The sequence below is a fragment of the Giraffa tippelskirchi genome, chromosome X (assembly GCF_054371585.1).
Source record: "Giraffa tippelskirchi isolate mGirTip1 chromosome X, T2T-mGirTip1v1.2.pri, whole genome shotgun sequence".
NCBI classification, from domain to species: domain Eukaryota; kingdom Metazoa; phylum Chordata; class Mammalia; order Artiodactyla; family Giraffidae; genus Giraffa; species Giraffa tippelskirchi.
Window position 1 is genome coordinate 152,672,342 of NC_137289.1, and position 17,875 is coordinate 152,690,216.

Sequence of the window (17,875 nt, forward strand, 5' to 3'; positions counted from 1 at the left end):
TCACCGACTCGATGGACACGAGTTTGAGCAAGCTCCAGGAGCTGGTGATGGACAGGGAGGCCTGGCGCGTTGCCGTCCATGGGGTCGCAAAGAGTCGGACACGACTGAGCTACTGAACGACAACAACAAATTCCTGCTGACCAGATCCCTCCTGGGGGCGACTATGTGTACAGATACTTTGTATTTCTCCCAGAACATGAGCTTGAGACATCCCCCTACTTGCAAATCCTGCCCGTCCAGGTGCCTCCAGCGCCTACTTCCTGCGCAGACCGCAGACCCATCCTGGCCGCCCGGAGCCATCGTCGAGGGCTCCTTCTTTGGCTCCAGCGGGCACCCTCCGCCCCACCTTACACCATCCTGACGGGGAGACCGCAGTGGCAGAGGCGGGGCTTCAGGAAGCGGTCCAGGGTCTCTCTGTAATCCACAGCTGAGTCTTGCCTCCCCTGGGCTCACACCGGACCAGGGCCTCACCCTAGAGTCCCCGCACGCGTTCTGCCTTCATGGCCACTCAGTTCTCACCACAGGCGATGCTGCTCCCGGAGAGGCCAGCTCCTGCGTCCCAGCCGCCAGGGTCTGGAGGCCACGGCTGCCTTGCTGCTTCAGTCGTGTCCGACTCTCTGCGACCCCATGGACGGCAGCACGCGAGGCCCCCCTGTCCATCACCATCTCCCGGAGTCCACCCAAACCCATGTCCATCGAGTGGGTGATGCCATTCAACCATCTCATCCTCTGCCGTCCCCTTCTCCTCCCGCCTTAGTGAATTCCGTCTTCTTTCCCTGGGCCTGCCGCTTGTGGCCTAAAGGCGGAAGGAAAGGGGTGTGTGTGTGTGTGTGTGTGTGGGTGTGTGTGTGTTCGGGGACCGCATCCGGTTCCTCACCCACAGGGCGAGTCCAGGAGAATGGGAGACACCAGTATATGGAGAAAGGTTTCCTGCCGGGCAGCCCGGAACCCACATGACTCTTCCAAGAGCCACAGCCCCTCCGGTGTGTTCCCCAGCCCACCACCCTTTATGTAACGATGCTCTGGGTGAACCCAAAGCCGCCCCCAGCCCAGTTCAACCACAGGCGGGAAAAGAGGAGGAAGGCGCTGTCTTTCTCCATCCGCTGATCCCCCCACCCCCGAATCCTGAATCCCACATTCTGGTGCCAGTACAGCTCAGGGCACCAGCTGTGGGCGTCGGATGGGGCAGGGGGCCCGGTGAGAGGTAGGGGTTCGGGAGGAAGAGAATTAAGCAGGGAGGGGTCACGCGGAGCGGTGGGGACTCGGGAAAGACAGAATGAAAGACGGGGGTGGGGGGGAGTCCACGCGGAGACGCAAGATGGGGAGACCGCCGAGGCTGAGACAGCGCGAGGTGACCGGGGCGCACAGGCGCCAGGGGCGCGCGGGGGCGCGTTGCGGGGGGCGAGATTAGGGGGACGAGATTAGGGGGACGCGGCCCACCCATCTCCCGGTCTTCGGCGGGCGCTCCTCCCCACCCACGTCACCCCACCCTGCGGAGAGCCAAGCAGCGGGAGGTCGCCAAGGCTGAGACCGTGAGCGCGAGGTGACCGGGGCGCACAGGCGCCAGGGGCGCGCGGGGCCGCGCGCGCGGGGGCGCGGGGCGAGGGACGCGGCAGGCGTCGCCCCCCGACCCCCTCCCGACCCCCCAACCCCGCTCCGCAGCCCCTCCCCGCGCGCGCGCCCGCGCGCCCCCCGCCCGCCCCGCACGGCCGCGCGCTGCGCCCCGCGAGGGGCCGGGCTTGCATCCACCTGTCAGTGCGCGCCCGCCGCCGCCGCCGCCGCCTCGCCGCCGCCCAACTTTGCGGGGACTTGCCGGGGCGCGCCGCCTCCTCGCGGCCGTCCGCGTCCTCGCCCATGGCCGCGGCCCCCGCCCGCCCGCCGCCCGCCCAGCCCCGTGGCCGCCGGGCGCGGTGAGCGCAGGACCGAGCCCGGGGTGGGCGCTGGGGGCGGTGGTCTCCCCGCGCGCAGCCGCCCCGGGAGCAGCCGCGGCCGAGCGGCGGGGGCCCTGCCTGGCTGCCGCCGTCCGCCCCCCTCCCCCGGAACCCCGGCACGGAGCATTGCGGATGCGGCGCGGGGCCGGCGCGGGGCTCCGGGCGCGCTCGGGGGTCGTGAGCGCCGCGCCCCGCGCGCCCCCCGCCCGCGCGCCCCGCCGGGGCCATGCAGTCCTTCATCTCGCCCGTGACCAAGGCCATCCTGGTGGCGCTCTTCATCTTCGCCATCCTGCTCATCCTCTACGTGATCCTCTGGTACATCTGCCGCGATGTGGACTGCGACCACGGCATCTGAGAGCCGCGGGCCCCGCGCCCCGCCGCGCTGAAGGGCGCCCGGGCGCCCGGCATGGGGGCCGCGGGGCCGGCCGGCGCGCCGCCCCACCGCGACCCCGGGCCCCGTCGCGCGGCGCCCGCCGCCCGCGCCCCCTGCCCGTGACCTTCACGACGGACCGGACGGAGCGGGTGAGCGCGCTCGGGCGGCCGCCCTGCGGGGCAAGCCGGGGGCGGGAGGGTAGAGGCGGCGGAGGTGTTGGGGGGGTACGGAGAGGATCCACAACTTCGCGCGGGGCGCGGGACCGTCCCCGGTGAGGCGCTGCGCCCCGGGACTCGCCGGCTAGCGGGAGGCGCTAGGGGGGACGCCTAGGGGGGCCCGCTCGCGCCTGGGGCGCCTTGGGTCCCTCCGAGAGGCTGGGCGCTCTCGCTATCGCTCACCCCTGCGCAGCGGCCGGGGTCCCCCCCAGCCCGTGGCTCGCAGGAAGACCGGTCTGAAGCCCCCGATGCGCCCTCCTCGGGTTCCCAGGCACTCCCAAGGGGGGTGCCAACCCGCTGGCACGGGTCTTCCTCCCGCGCCCCCCGCCACCCCCCCATAGGAGACGGAGAGAAGGGAGAGCTTTGCCCCACACCAGGGCTCCGGGAGCAAGTTTGTGACTTAAATAAGGATCTTGTTAGCAAGAACATTCCGAAAAAAAAAAAAAGCGTCCTCCCTGAGCGTTCCTGTACAGAAAGAACGTGTGAGCAAAAACACCCAGCTGAAATAGGCTGCCAATTTATGCATCCGCAGATAGCTAGGTCGTCTTCCCCGGGTAAGCAGGGCAGGAGTGGGGGCGGCGGCGGTGGGGTGAGGGGGGGAGATGTTTGGGTCCTGGCGGTCGTGTGCGAGCTGCCCCAGCCCTCACCCGGCCCTGCTGTGTGCAATTCGCGCCCCGGGGTGTTTCTCTCCCACTAAGCCGTTTCCAGGCCCCCGAGGGTTAAGGAGACCGAAAAGGCAGACACTGTCTCCTGCTCCCCAGGAATGGTTGGAGAAATCCTAGGGGAGCCGGAGCGTCTGCTGTGGGGCGATCAGCGTTGTGTTGTGTGTTGTCTCCTGGGTCGTGTGGGTTTTCTCCTGTGGTTAAAACTGGTGTCACCCCAGTCCAGTGACTGGCGCTCTGCGGCTTTTCGCGCTGTGTATCCGCCAAGATCCAGTGTCTGGGCCCTAGGAGGGAGAGGAAGGGAGACCCATTTTTAAATTAACAAAAGCACCGTTGGTTTGGGGGTGGTGGTGGTCAAGAAAGATCCCAGGAAACCCAGCCTCCCCTCTGCAAACACATACACACACACAAACGCCTTGTAAAGGTGTCCTGAACGCATTCCGTGGAGCTGGCGGGGGGAGCCTGTCTCCTAAGATGTCACTGGGTCTCCTACACCCCTAGAGGGCCTGCCCCAGCTTCCCGAGACCCCCAGCCCCTTCCCCTGACTCCCCCCACCACCGCCACCTCCCCCAGCTCAAGAAGGAAAGCCTAGGACTGACTCTAAACAGACTGGGCTAATACATGTGAATGTCTGGAGCACCATGTCAATTTCTGAAGCCCCGTGTTCTAGGTGTCAGGTGACATGCGCCAGGCAGAAACAGGATGAAAAGGGGTCCAGATAGCTTGAAAAACTATCTCCCCGCTGACCCCCCCCCCATCATCAGAGAAAGGACCTCACAGGTCCGTGTCTCACACGCAGCACGAGGCTCAAATGCCAACAAACACACGCTCTGCGGGAGGGCTCACTGGGGACAAGCAGACACTACAGCACCTAAACGTCGTTCAGACGCCTAAATTCTAAACTCTAAATCTAAAGAGAAAAACAAAAGGTGTAGATGCTTGAATCTGAGATGAGCCTGGGGAAAGATGCTGGGATCCAGGGGCGTCACTCATGGGACCCCCTTTCTGGGAGGAAAACACAGTCGATGGGGGAAAAAGAGCCCAAATTACATAACTGCGAACATCCGGGGGGAGTTCTCCTGCCGGTGGAGGGTCGGTCCCCACGGCCTCACGCACACGCCCGGGGGCCCCGGGGCCCGGTTCCCATCTGGTCGGTACACTGTCGGCCTCCCGGTGGTACTTTTCCTCTCGGGCCATTTCGATCCCAGCCGATGGCCGTCGCTTCCGTTTCCCAGAGAAGCCTCCCCGTCCACCTGCCTGTCATCTCCACGACCCGGGAGACGTGTCTCCCGCATCGCCGTCTGCGTGTCTGCAGAGCGGGTCACGGCAAAAATCAGGGCAGAAGCATAGGATTCAGACGGGCTGGCGGGTCTAAAGGCGGCTGCCCGGTGGTGGCTTGGCTTGGCGGGTGAGAGGGAGGTCGGAGAGGGAGGGGATATGTGCAAAGGTATAGAGCTCATTCCATTTGTGGTGCAGCAGAAACTAACACCCTATGATAAAGCCACACTACCCCCGATAAAATAAATGTTCTTGCTGTCAGATAGCAATTGTCACAGTATATAGACACCTCTGCCTTCCTAAAAAAAAAAAAAATAATAGACCGGGGTAGAAGCACAGCACTTTAGACAAAAGGAAACCTTGGCCCTTGTGTTCAGTGCCTCGTGATCCACAAAAGACCTTCCCAGATGGTCTTCGGGATGGCTGCCAAGAGCCCCATTTCAGGTGCAGAAAGCAAGGTGGTTTGCTGCCCAAGGTCACAGGGCCGGGAAGTTCTGAGGAGTCTCTGGAGAAGGACAGAGTCACCCTGGCTGGAGAGGGACCCCCTCGGGAGACCCGTCCCCTGCTACGTCCATCAGTATATCTGTCCACCCCTCCGTCCCTTCTCCACGGGAGCCCTGAGACCTGGAGGTGGAGCCTGGAGCCGCGGGGACCCCGTGGTTGTAATCCGTCTAAAGAAAACACAGCTTCCTCCAAGGATCATTCTCCGGGGCCGGGGGTGGGTGGGTCTAGGAAGACAAATCGCAAACCCACCAGGGTCGCTGGTCCGCAAGGGCTGGGGTAAGACGGGAACAAGGTGTCCTGTCACCTTCTGAATTTTCTACAGGGCCAGCAAGGAATACAGAGTGCTTGCCAGAAAGAAAGAAAAAAGAATGTGGATTCCTATAAATAACACTCGTATGTAATAGTCCCCGAGAGTGTGTTACAAAGTTCCAGACAGTGAAAAAGGATTATTATTTACATCGCGTTTTATGCTCCTGACAGCAACAGGAGTCCAATGATTATCTCAATTATGCAGAAGAAAGAAAAAAAAAAAAAACAGGCTAAAAAGAAAATGGTTACGTAACTTTCCTAAGATCACAAGGAAAACAAGATCCATCGCCGAGTCTCCAAGCTCTTATACCCCCAGACCTGCGTGCATGCTCACCTGTGTTTGTAAACAAAAGCTATATCCTGAGTGAAGGAGTCAGACAGAGAAGGAGAAATATCCTGTGACATCCCTTAAATGTGGAATCTAAAAAGAAATGATGCACACGAACTTATTTGCAAAACAGAAAGAGACCCTCGGGTTTAGAGACCGAACTTATGGGAGGAAGAGTCAGGGAGTCTGGGATGGACATGGCCACACTGCTGTGTTTCACATGGAGAACCAGCAAGGACCTGCTGGACAGCACAGGGAACTCTGCTCAATGTCACGTGGCCGCCTGGATGGGAGGGGAGTTTGGGGGAGAATGGATACATGTATACGTATGGCTGAGCCCCTTCACTGTCCGCCTGAAACTATCATAACATTGTTAATCAGCTACACCCCAATACAAAATGTTTTTGTTGTTTACAAAAGGCCAAAACCCGTATTGGCTGCATTCCCATTCAAAAGAGTTTTGAATTGTGTTCCTATCTTAACCTCTTCCTTACGGTTTCAGATTAATATTGTTCTGTTAAGGTTTTTCGGATACACTACAAATTAACTGCTTAGTGTATATTTCCACATGCTGTTGTTTAGTCTCTTCAGTCGTGTCTGACACTCTGCGACCCCATGGACTGCAGCCCGCCAGGCTCCTCTGTCCATGGGATTCTCCAGGCAAGAATACCGGAGTGGGTTGCCATTTCCTCCTCCAGGGGATCTTCCCGACCCAGGGATCGAGCCCAGCTTTCCCTCACTGCAGACGAGATTCTTAACTGTTTTGCTCCACCAGAGCTTGTGTAAAGACACCTCCAGACTTCCCACCTTCAGCTTCTCCACCCGTTCCTCAAACTGCAGGGTCTCCACAGAGGCAAAGAGAAATCCCAGCTCCTTTCAAAGATCAGTTGGTTGATGGAAGCGAGCTCCTTGAGTCTGCAGACAAGCGTCACAGAAAACAGAGAGACAGAGCCTGCAGGACTAGAAGCAGGGAACGTCGATGACACGAATAAGGAGGCTGTTTGTCAGTCAGGCCAGAAAGAACTTTCTGGGACTTCCCCGCAGCCTCAGATGGTAAAGAATCTGCCTTAAAAGGCAGGAGACCGCGCTTCGATCCCTGGGTGGGGAGGATCCCCTGGAGGACGGCATGGCAAGGCGCTCCAGTCTTCTTGCCTGCAGAATCCCATGGACAGGAGCCAGGTGGGCTATCGTCCATGGGGTCGCAAAAGGTCGGACAGGACTGAGCGACTAACACGTTCCTGGGACTTCCTGGGGGTCCAGAGGTTAAGAACCGGCCGGCCAATGCAGGGGACATGCGTTCAACCCCGGGTCTGGTCAGGGTCAACTAAGATCCCATAGGCCACGGGGCTCTCACGCTGCCAAATATGAAAATAAAGAAGTTTTCTTTAAGAAAAAGAAAGAGCTTCCTCACACTTCAGCTCAAGCAGCACACGGGCAGACAGGCCCAGAAGTGGCTCCACGAGCCTGTCTTATTGTTGACGTTCAGCCGGTAAGCTGTGCTCAACTTTTTCGGTATATTTTTTTTTTTCCTCTGGGCAGTTATCTTTGCTCAGGATGTGTGACCCAGGGTTGGGGGGAGGGGGGCGGCTCAGGTAAAAAATTTGGGTCCAGGGGTTTCATACCCCAGGCTGGTCTACACACCAGCCTCCCTCCCACGCCATTCCGTATCCCTGAAAAGCTAGAGCGTGTGGGAGAAGTAAACATGTCACAATTCCAGATAAGTGACTTTGGGGCAGGAAAGAATCGGGTACGGAATCCGATTCTTGCTCCTCAAGCTATTTTCAGCCTTTTTTTTAAAAAAAAAAAAAAACAAAGGAGGCAGAGAACGTTTGTCAAACCATCACGATGCCTCGTACCGTAGCTGTGGTTCCCATTTTCGCTTCGCTTCACAGATGTTCACCCTTAAAGTGGTCTGAGTTGCAGATGCTTCCAAAAGATGTGGGCATGAAGATGTAATATTTGGCAGGTAGTGAAGATACTCAGTCCTAAAGGAAATCAGTCCTGAATATTCATGGGAAGGACGGATGCTGAAGCTGAAGCTCCAATCCTTTGGCCACCTGATGCGAAGAACTGACTCCTTGGAAAAGACCCTGATGCGGGGAAAGATTGAGGGCAGGAGCAGAAGGGGATGACAGAGGATAAGGTGGTTGGATGGCATCACTGACTCAATGGATGTGAGCTTGAGCAAGCTCCGGGAGTTGGTGATGGACAGGGAGGCCTGACGTGCTGCAGTCCATGGGGTCGCAAAGAGTCAGACACGACTGAGTGACTGAATGATAGCAAATGAAGATCAAGCGTCTCACCCGTTAGTTTCAAGACGCCATCTTCTCTGCGTGTCAGGCTCCATCGCGATTGCAGAGTGAAATGCATCCAAACCTGGAAGGGGCAGGGGAGAGTCCTAAGTTCTCGTCAGGGGCGGTGGGCCGTGTGGCTACTGGAGACCTGCGTCAGTGTCTGAAGCCCACAGTCCAGGCACGGATGCTGGGCTGTGCACACAGGGATAAGACAGTTCATTCGAAGAGGTCGACAGCCCTGTGGAATGTCCCGGGACTCCCCTGGTGGCTCAGATGGTAAACAATACGCCTGCAATGCGGGAGACCTGGGTTCCATCCCTGGGTCGGGAAGATCCCCTGGAGGAGGGCATGGCAACCCACTCCAGTATTCTTGCCTGGAGAATGCCATGGACGGAGGAGACTGATGGGGCTACAAGTCCACGGGGTCACAAAGAGTCAGACACAACTGAACCAACTTAGCACGCATGGAATGTTCTAGACCCCTCCTGTGCCTTTGGAGTCAATTTGTCTCTAACAGGCCTTCTTGCCATAAGTCATACCCCCTACCCCCAATGCCAACACAGGCTGAGTCTGTGCACCCCAAATGGAATATAAAACTTGACCTTCCGGCCACTCGGGGTCTACGCCCCGACCCCGTTTCTCGCTGGGAGCGGTGTCTTTTCCCTGAAACCCGCGTCCCCACCGTGATGCAACAGACGTGGACCTGCCACTGTTCTTGCCAGACTCCCCCCACGGCCGGGACTTTTGGAGAAAATCTCAGCTTTCCTCCGGAGCCAAGCCAGGGAAATGACTCTGGAAGCCGATTTCGCAGATGCGGCTTTTAGCTCAAAACAGCGAGAGCAGAAGGTGAGCGCTAGATGGGCCCCGTGGGGAGAGGCAGTTCCGTCAAGATGCCCCAAATAGCACAAAGCAGAAGCACGCTTCTCCGTTGGTGGGGCGAGGGGTCAGACGTGTGTGCGGGGGGAAATCCGCTACACTGGTAGTTCTCAACCCTGCATTCACACCTCCCCTGCCCGCTTGGAATTTTTTTTCTTTTTAATTTAATGTATTTGCTTATTTTGGGCTGTACTGGGTCTTGGTTGCTGAGCCCGGGATTTGTCTAATTGCGGCGAGTGGGGTGGGGGTGGGTTTACTCTCTCAGTCGGAACGTTCGGAGTTTTCATTGCGGTGGCTTCTCTGGTTGGGGCTCACGGATTCCGGAACGCAGGCCCAGTGGTTGTGGAGGACAGCGTCGGGTGGTCCAGGGTCTATGGGATCTTGGGGGCGACAGAGGATGAGATGGTTGGATGGCATCACCAACTCAATGGATGTGAGTGTGAACAAGCTCCAGGAGTTGGTGATGGACAGGGAAGCGCAGCGTGCTGCAGCGCACGGGGTCGCAGAGAGTCGGACCCGACTGAGCGACTGAACTGAGCTGATGTGGGATCTCCCCGGACCAGGGATCGAACCCATGGCATCTGCCTTCACAGTCATATTCTTAAGCACTTAAGACCACCTGGGAATTACCTCCCCACCACCAGCTGGCTTTTTAGGGGCTGGGAGCAGGGACCACAATTCATTAAGCATCTCTTGTAGGTTTAAGCTTGGTTCACGTGCTCCTTACAAATCCCTGGGACATGCTGTTGGGTTTTCCTCCGAGAGAGTCCAGGTACGTGGTCCACGGGACTCTGAAGGGCAGCCTGCCAGGGCCAGCAGTGGCTGAGGAAGGTCGCCTGGGTCTCAGTCTCCATGGGACGAGATGAAACCCCTTCCCACCCCACATCCGCCTCCCGGTGGTTCCTTAGACGTCTGAGCCCGCCAAGAGGTGCTGGCGTTTGCGTGAATGTGATGATGGTTGAAGTCAAAGGTTGACCAGTCGCCCAGGGTGTCCATGGCCGGTTTGGGGTGATAACGTTTATAAAAGGTCAAATGCACTCCTGACTCTGCCCGTTCAGGAAGGTCTGACCAGCTAGCCGTGTCACCTTATGCCTTCTTACAATGTTTACTGAAATACAGTTCGTTCACAATGTTCTAGTAGTTTCAGGCATACGGCAGAATGATTCAGTTATAAATACGTGCGTGCGTGCTAAGTGACTGCAGCCGTCTCTGACTCTTTGCGACCCCGTCGACTGCAGCCCGCCAGGCTTCTCCATCCATGGGGTTGCCCAGGCGAGAATTCCATTCTTCTGTCTCTCTCTCTCTTTTGTCGTCCTTGGGTTTTGATGTGTGCATGACAAAGCCCTCGAGTATTACCACGATCCCCTGAAATGCTTTGATTTTTATCAGCACTGTGATTTGCCCAGCGCCTCGATTTTGAGAGACGTCTGTCACCTCATCGAAGAACTGGCTGTCCTTAAGCCTTCCTTGTTTTTTTGTTTTTATTGACTTAAAAAAAACAAAACAAAACTGTGGCCACGTTGCAAGGCATGTGAGATCTTTCTTCGCCAACCAGGGATCAAACCCACATACCCTGCATTGGAAGACAAGGTCTTAACCACTGCACCAGCAGGGAAATCCCTTTATCGACTTACTTGGAAATTTCCTGCGACTTCTTCAGGCAGGTTGGAAAGAGTCTGGGATCCGTCTGCTCGTGAAAAGTAAAATTTCACTGTTTCAAAAAAAAAAAGGAACAAGCGGCCTAAAGTGTTACTCTGTCTGAAGTTCATTTTGTTCTTGGTCATCTTTCTCTTCTTTTTCCTTAGCTGTTTCTAGAGTAAAAGTCTCTGAGTCGTGTCCCACTCTTTGCAACCCCACGGACCGCAGCCCGCCAGGCTCCTCTGTCCATGGGATTCTTCAGGCAAGAATACTGGAGTGGGTTGTCATTTCCTTCTCCAGGGAATCTTCCCAACCCAGGGATCGAACCCAGCTTTCCTGCATTGGCAGGCAGATTCTTTACTGTCTGAGTCACCAAGGAAGACCTGTTTCTTTCTTTCTTTCTTTAAAGAAAAACAACCAAAGGAAGTCTATTTAGGAAATAATTATTCCTCTCCTGGAATGAAAACCTCCCCTCTGTCTCTTGTTCAGCGCTCAGGGCTTTATTTAGTCCGCTGAGCTATAAAGAGAGGCCACTCGCTGCCAGAGCTGCGTGACCTGTTTCAGGGCCTATATTTGCCTGTCCTGTTTGGAGCCATCCTCCTCCCTGTAAGGAAACGAGGTGAAACCAGCGGAGGCCCGGCAACGGCCTGGAAACCGGGATGTCAGCTTCCATCACTAGCGCAAAGTCCCAGAACGATGGCTTCTGAATTGCTGTTGTTCAATCGCTCAGTCGTGTCCAACTCTTTGCGACCCCATGGACTGCAGCACGCCAGGCTTCCCTGCCCTTCACCAACTCCTGGAGCTTGCTCAAACTCAGGTCCATGGAGTCGGTGATGCCATCCAACCATCGCATCCTCTGTCGTCCCCTTCTCCTCCCGCCTTCAATCCTTCCCAGCATCAGGGTCTTTTCCAGTGAGGCAGTTCTTTGCATCAAGTGGCCAAAGGATTAGAGTTTCAGCTTCAGTCCTTCCAGTGAATGTGTGTGGTTGCTTAGTTGCTTAGTTGTGTCTCACTCTTTGTGACCCTGTGCACTGTAGCCCACCAGGCTCCTCTGTCCATGGGATTCTGCAGGCAGCCATACGGGAGTGGGTTGCCATCTCCTCCTCCAGGGGATCTTCCCGACTCAGGGAGCGAACCCACGTCTCTCGCCCTGCAGGCAGATTCTTTACCGTCGGAGCCACCAGGGAAGCTGGACTTACAGAGTTGTGAATGCGGGAGTGTCTGGTTGGGACTGATGGGTGAGCCTCTTTGCAAAAGCTGAATTAAGTAGTGCTGCGTCTGTGGGGGCAGGGGAGCTGAAAACCTCAGAAATGTATCCCTCTTAGGGTCCTGGGGGCCGGCCATCCCCAAGGCGTCTTCTGGCAATGACGTGAAGGCGTTGATGGCAGCGCTGATGACGGCTCCTTCCCGGCCTCCTCAACGGGTGCCCGCTCGGTGCTCTGAGCTCGGGGTGCACAGCGGCATGGTCGCTGCCTCCACTTGCCTGCACCCCCGCCTCCTTCGTGGGCGGAGCTTTGCGGTGCCTCCGAGGTGACCCGATGCTCCTGCGTCCTCTTCTGGGCTGCAGACCCTTCACTGCCTCCCGTCTCCGGGGTCCCTTCTGGAGGCAGCGTCGGAGGAGTCGCGACCTGACACCTCGTGGGGCTGGGACTCAGCCGGCCCCCGAGGCTCGTGTTCACGCTGGACGGCGGGTGGGAGCCACGGAGCTGAGACGAGCCCCCGACCCCGGGCCTGGGACGCACTCGCTGTCTGTCTTTCTGTCTGTCTGTCTGTCTCCCGGGCCCTCTCTCTGTCCATCTCTGTCTGTCTGTCTCTCTTCCTGTGTGTGTGTCTGTCTGTCTGTCTCTCCATCTCTCCTCGTCTGTCTGTCTCTCTCTCCCTGTCTGTGTGTCTCTCTCTCTGTCTGTCTGTCTCTCCATCTCTCCTCATCTGTCTGTCTCTCTCTCCCTGTGTGTCTCTCTGTCTGTCTCTCCATCTCTCCTCCTCTGTCTGTCTCCTTGGCCCTGTCTCTGTCCATCTCTGTCTGTCTCTCTCTCCCTGCCTGTCTCTCGCTCCGTCTCTCCTTGCCGTCTCTCTCTGTCTTTCTGTCTGTCTGTCTCTCCATCTCTCTGTGTTGGTCTGTCTCTCTCTCCTAGCCTCTCTTCCTTTCTCTCTTTCTCTCCCTCTATTTCTGTGTCTTCCTCTTTCTCTCTGTGTCTCTCTTTCCCCATGGACCCTCTCTCTCTCCCTGTCTGTCTCTCCCCCCGTGTCTGTCCTTCACTGTCTGTCTGTCTCTCTCTCTCACTTCATCCGCTCCCTTCCATCAGGCCTGTAGCATCAATGCATTTTCACCAGCTTCCTCCACGACTGCGGTTCTGGCAACGTGTCAGATTCTGAACCAGTCTATCCTAAAGGAAATCAGTCTGAACGTTCGTTGGAAGGACTGATGCTGAAGCTGAAGCTCCAATCCTTTGGCCACCTGATGCAAAGAGCTGACTCATTGGAAAAGGGCCTGATGCTGCGAAAGATTGAAGGCAGGAGGAGAAGGGGACGACAGAGGATGAGATGGTTGGATGGCCTCACCGACTCGATGGACATGAGTTTCAGCAAACTCCAAGAGTTGGTGGTGGACAGGGAGGACTGGTGTGCTGCGGTCCATGGAGTCGCAGAGTTGGACACGACTGAGTGACTGAACAGTGACGTTCTGAAGGCTGGAGGCTGAGATCCAGGTGTGGGCAGGGCTGGTTCCTCCTGAGGCCTCTCTCCTGGGCGTGTAGACGGCCGTCTCCTCCCCGAGTCCTCACGTGCTCATCCCTCTGTGTGCGTCTCTTTCCCAGTCTCTTCTTATGAAGACCCCAGTCCTATGGGATCAGGACCCCCCCAGTGACCTCATTTCACCTTCGTTCTCTCTTTAAGGACCATCTCCAAACACAGCCCCATCCTGAGGTCCTTGGGTGAGGGTTTCAACGTCTGAATTTTGGGGAAGACATAATTCAGCCCAAGCTTTCCAGGTGGAAGCAGACAGTAAAGCATCTGCCTGCAATGTAGGAGATGCAGGTTTGATCCCTGGGCCAGGAAGATCCCCTGGAGAAAGAAATGGCAACCCACTCCAGTCTCCTTGCCTGGAGAATCCCATGGACAGAGAGGAACCTGGCGGGCTCCAGCCCACGGGGTTGCAAAGAGTCAAATGTGAGCACATCTGGCAGTTTAGCCCGTAGTGCTCAGCTGAGACAACTTCCCCGAGCTCCGTCACGGCCCCCGGGGGCTGCGGTCTTTGCCGGCCGGGGCCGGTACTGGCTCCCAGTGTAAAACCCTTGGCTGGGGAGATGGCAAGGTGATTGGATGAAGGGACAGTCTGGTCTGTGCTGGGTCAGACGTCTGGGCACGGAGCCAGGGAACACATGGTGGACAGGTTCCACCCGCTCTGTGCTAAGGACATATGGACACACAGACAGGGACACAAGTGGGACTTCCGTGTGGGGCTGGGGCGCCTTCTCGGGGACCCTTGCCCAAGGTCTCAAGGACAAAGAGGGGTTCTCCGGAGATGGCTGGGGAGACAGTACACACACACACACACGCACAGAGTTGCTGGAGTGCCTGGCACCCCGTTTCGGCATTTTTTTTTTCTCCTTGGAAACCCCATATTTACAGGATCTACAACAGGGCTGTCCAAAGGAAACATAAATACGAGCCACCTAAGTCGTTTGCAATTTTCCGGCAGCCTTCGAGGTGCAAACTTCCGGCGGAAAAATAAATCAGTTGAAAATAAATAAGCTGAAAAATAAATAACTACTAAGGATTTTATGCAAACATGACAAAGATTATATAATATGACATATACGAAGGCCGTTGAGAGGAAATCCTGAGAGTTCTCTTCCCAAGAAAGACATGTGTTTCTTTAATTTTGTGTCTGTAACGGGATGATGGATGTTGACCGAATGTGTGGTCATTGTTTCACGATGGATGTAAATCAGATCTTTATTCTGCACATCTCACACTTACACAGGCCCCCATGCCAACTGTATCAATAAATGTGGAAGAGAAACTTTTGTGTCCTAAGAGAAACGTTTGTCTGGTACCTGCATGAAAAGGAAACTAAAATGGTAAAGACGAAGTCAATTGAAATAATGTATTTGGCCTGATCTCTATATTGAAATAGTATCATTTCAACAGACATATATATATATATATATACATATATATGCATGTGTATGTAGGTATACAGAAATGAACATGTCAATTTGCATAGTAATAGAGGTATGTGTTTCTATTTTTCAATGCACAACATTTATAGAAATTTATGAAAGCATATATATTCTTTGGGTTTCCCAGGTGGCGCAGTGGTAAAGAACTCACCTGCCAATGCAGGAGACAGAGGAGACGTGGGTTTGATCCTGGGTCGGGAAGATCCCCTGGAGAAGGAGATGGCAACCCACTCCAGTATCCTTGCCTGGAGAATCCCACAGACGGAGGAGGCTGGCAGGCTACAGTCCATGGAGTCGCACAGAGTTGGACACACACATGGACTCTATGAAGTATCAATTTTATAGGCATATATGTACCTTCCATGTAATGGACATAGATACGTAATTTACTAAAGCCATATTTTAAAATTCTGTAGTTATGTACATGCAATTGGAATTGTCTAACCATCATGTATGTAATACCCATACATATACAAGTAATATCCAGACATATGTCATTTAGTAGAGTTATATTTTGAAACTCCATACTTATATACATGCACTTAGAATTCTCTGCCTAACCATCAGTCAGAAGCTGAGCATCCTGTTTTCTTTCTTCCTTTTTATAATTAAAAAAGATGTATCTGGCTATGTCAGATGTTAGTTGGGGCGTGTGTTAGATGTTAGTTTGTTTGATCACCCGGGGATTGAACCCGCATCTCCTGCATTGGCAGGCGGCCTCTTTACTCTGGAGACACCAGGAAAGCCCTCACCTCACATTTGTTGGGAAGATCCCCGGAGAAGGAACTGACAACCCACTCCGGTACTCTTGCCTGGAAAATCTCATGGACGGAGGAGGAGCCTGGTAGGCTACAGTCCATGGGGTGGCAAAGAGTCAGACACGACTGAGCAACTTCACTTTCTTTTCTTTCTTTTCTCTTCACAACCCCTTTAGGGACCCAGAGGGGATGGAGTAGCCCTGGTCGCCCTGGACTCTTCCGTTCCTCCTGTCCTCCAAGTACAAAGCAAGATGCCGTGAGCAGATTCCCAGTGTGGACCATGGGCGGTGGGCCGCGACTCCGAAGTGGCCGGAAGCAAGATCCAATGCCTGCGGGTCCCTCCGTGGGCCCTCCTCTGCAAAACCGGCATGCCATCCCAGCTCACGGTGGGGGGTGCAGGGCGGGGGCACCACCTGTGAGGATCCAGCCCACCTCCCCATCACCTGTCTTGCGAAGCCATCACGAGGCGGTCAGGACCCCCTGGCTGGCGTCACCCTCCCCGGGGGCGGGGGGCCATGCTGGCATCTACCACCTCCATCCACAGCCCCCCGGGGGTGGGGGGGTTCCTATCTCAGCCCCGCCCCCCTGGCCCCGTCCCTCGTGAGTTTCCATCCGCCTTGCCCTCGTGCACAGTGATAACTCACGGGGTGCAGGGTGGGGGGACCCTGTTGCTCAGCGGGGCCGCCCGCGGGAAGGCTCTGCTCTCGTTCCCGGCTTGACGCGTCCGGGGGACAAGCAGCTTCAGATCGCACCATCATCGTGAAGGCAGGCGCCGCTGCGGTCCGGCCCTCTTCACGCCTCAGATGCAGCCCCGTTTGTCCGACATAGGCGACCGCGTGCCCGGAGCTCTGCAGCTTCCTGCCGTGTGTGCGGGAGGAAGACGCCCAAGGGATCCCAGCTGCTCTCCTTGCCGACGCTCCCCCCTCAGAGGGGTTTTTAATCCGTCTGCTGCGAGAAGACACCCTGACGGGGAAGGAAAGAGAGTGACCCTGGAAAATACAAAATGCTTGGTACTTTGCACGCGAGACAAGAGGGTTCTGGGACTCCCCAAAACGCACCCGGTAGCATCACGGTTCTCTCTGGGACTCACAAGGATGCCTCAACGATCTTTCCACGTTGCATCATGGATAAGACTTGTGGGAGCCCTTCCAGGCAGCCACGGAGGACTCTGGAGCACATGTTGTTAATTATTATTTTTTCTGTCTGCTCTGTTTAAACCGAGAGGGATCCAGATGACGGTGGAGGTGGGCCTCCCCGCCCGGCGGGGTGCGTGCGTATGTCCGTGAATGTCCCCGGCGATGCCGACCCCCAGCCCCCGCTGACCCGTCCCCAAGCCGCTGATGAGCGTTTTCTACATCCTCCCCCCGCCCCCCAAGCGCTCCGTCTTTCTGTCCCCGCGGGTGTGGTCTGTGGCGCCTCCGTCTCGTCTCGTCTCGTGGCTTCTGCCTCCCCCCGCGTGGAGACGGGCGATAAAGAGAAAAGCTATTCCAGACATTATGGCTATTCCAGAAAATAAAATATTTTTTGAAACTGCACAGCACGGCTCCGGCTCTTTTGTCTCCTGGTGGGCTAGTGGGCTGCTAACCCTTGGAAGAAGCATGGAGAATTCATTTATCCTGTAGACGATCAAGGGAAGGTGTTTCTTTTTTTTTCTCCCCAAACTTTAAAATTTTAATTTTGTATTAGGGTTGCTGTTCAGTCGCTCAGTCGTGTCTGATTCTTTGCGACCCCATGGACTGCAGCACGCCAGGCTTTCCTATCTATCACCAACTCCCGGAGCTTGCTCAAGTTCATGCCCATCGAGTTGGTGATGCCATCCAACCATCTCATCCTCTGTCGTCCCCTTCTCCTCTCGCCTTCAATCTTTCCCAGCATCACGGTCTTTTCCACTGAGTCAGTTCTTCGCATCAGGTGGTCAAAGGATTGGAGCTTCAGCATCAGCCCTCCCAAGGAATATTAGTAGGGTATAGCCAATTAACAATGTTGTGATGGTTTCAGGTGAATAGCAAAGCGACTCAGCCATTCCCCCTCAAACCCCCCTCCCATCCAGTCAAAGTCGCTCAGTCTTGTCTGACTCTTTGCGACCCTGTGAACTGTAGCCCTCCAGGCTCCTGTGTCCATGGGATTCTCCAGGCAAGAACACTGGAGTGGGTTGCCATGCCCTCCTCCAGGGGATCTTCCCAACCCAGGGATTGAACCCACGTCTCCTGCGTTGCAGGCAGAGTCTACTCTCAGAGCCACCAGGCTGCCACATAACCTTGAGAATGAGCCTTTTTGAAAGAAAGGGGGGCAGATTTGTCTAATTAAGCCGCAGCCTGTCCGTTTATCCTGGAAGGCTAGCGAAGAAGATAAGAATTTACACTGTTCTTTCAAACCTTATTATGTTGGGGGGAAAAAAAAGATCCTGCCCCTTGTCTGGAACTCAGCACAGTGACTGAAAATAGTCAGTTCGAGGTCAGAGTTGTGTATCCTGGGGTGGCTCTGATAAGGCGGCAAGACGGTCATCTTTCACAGTCACGTGAAAA

General features: G+C 55.9%; 1 long non-coding RNA gene across 1 annotated transcript; it reads left to right on the forward strand.

Moving 5' to 3' along the window:
- Positions 1 to 1,888: 1,888 nt before the first annotated feature.
- Positions 1,889 to 16,885, forward strand: LOC145535472 (uncharacterized). The gene is made up of 2 exons (XR_014075432.1): positions 1,889 to 2,453; positions 15,527 to 16,885. It is a non-coding gene; the product is annotated as an uncharacterized LOC145535472 (long non-coding RNA).
- The last annotated feature ends 990 nt before the right edge of the window (positions 16,886 to 17,875 follow it).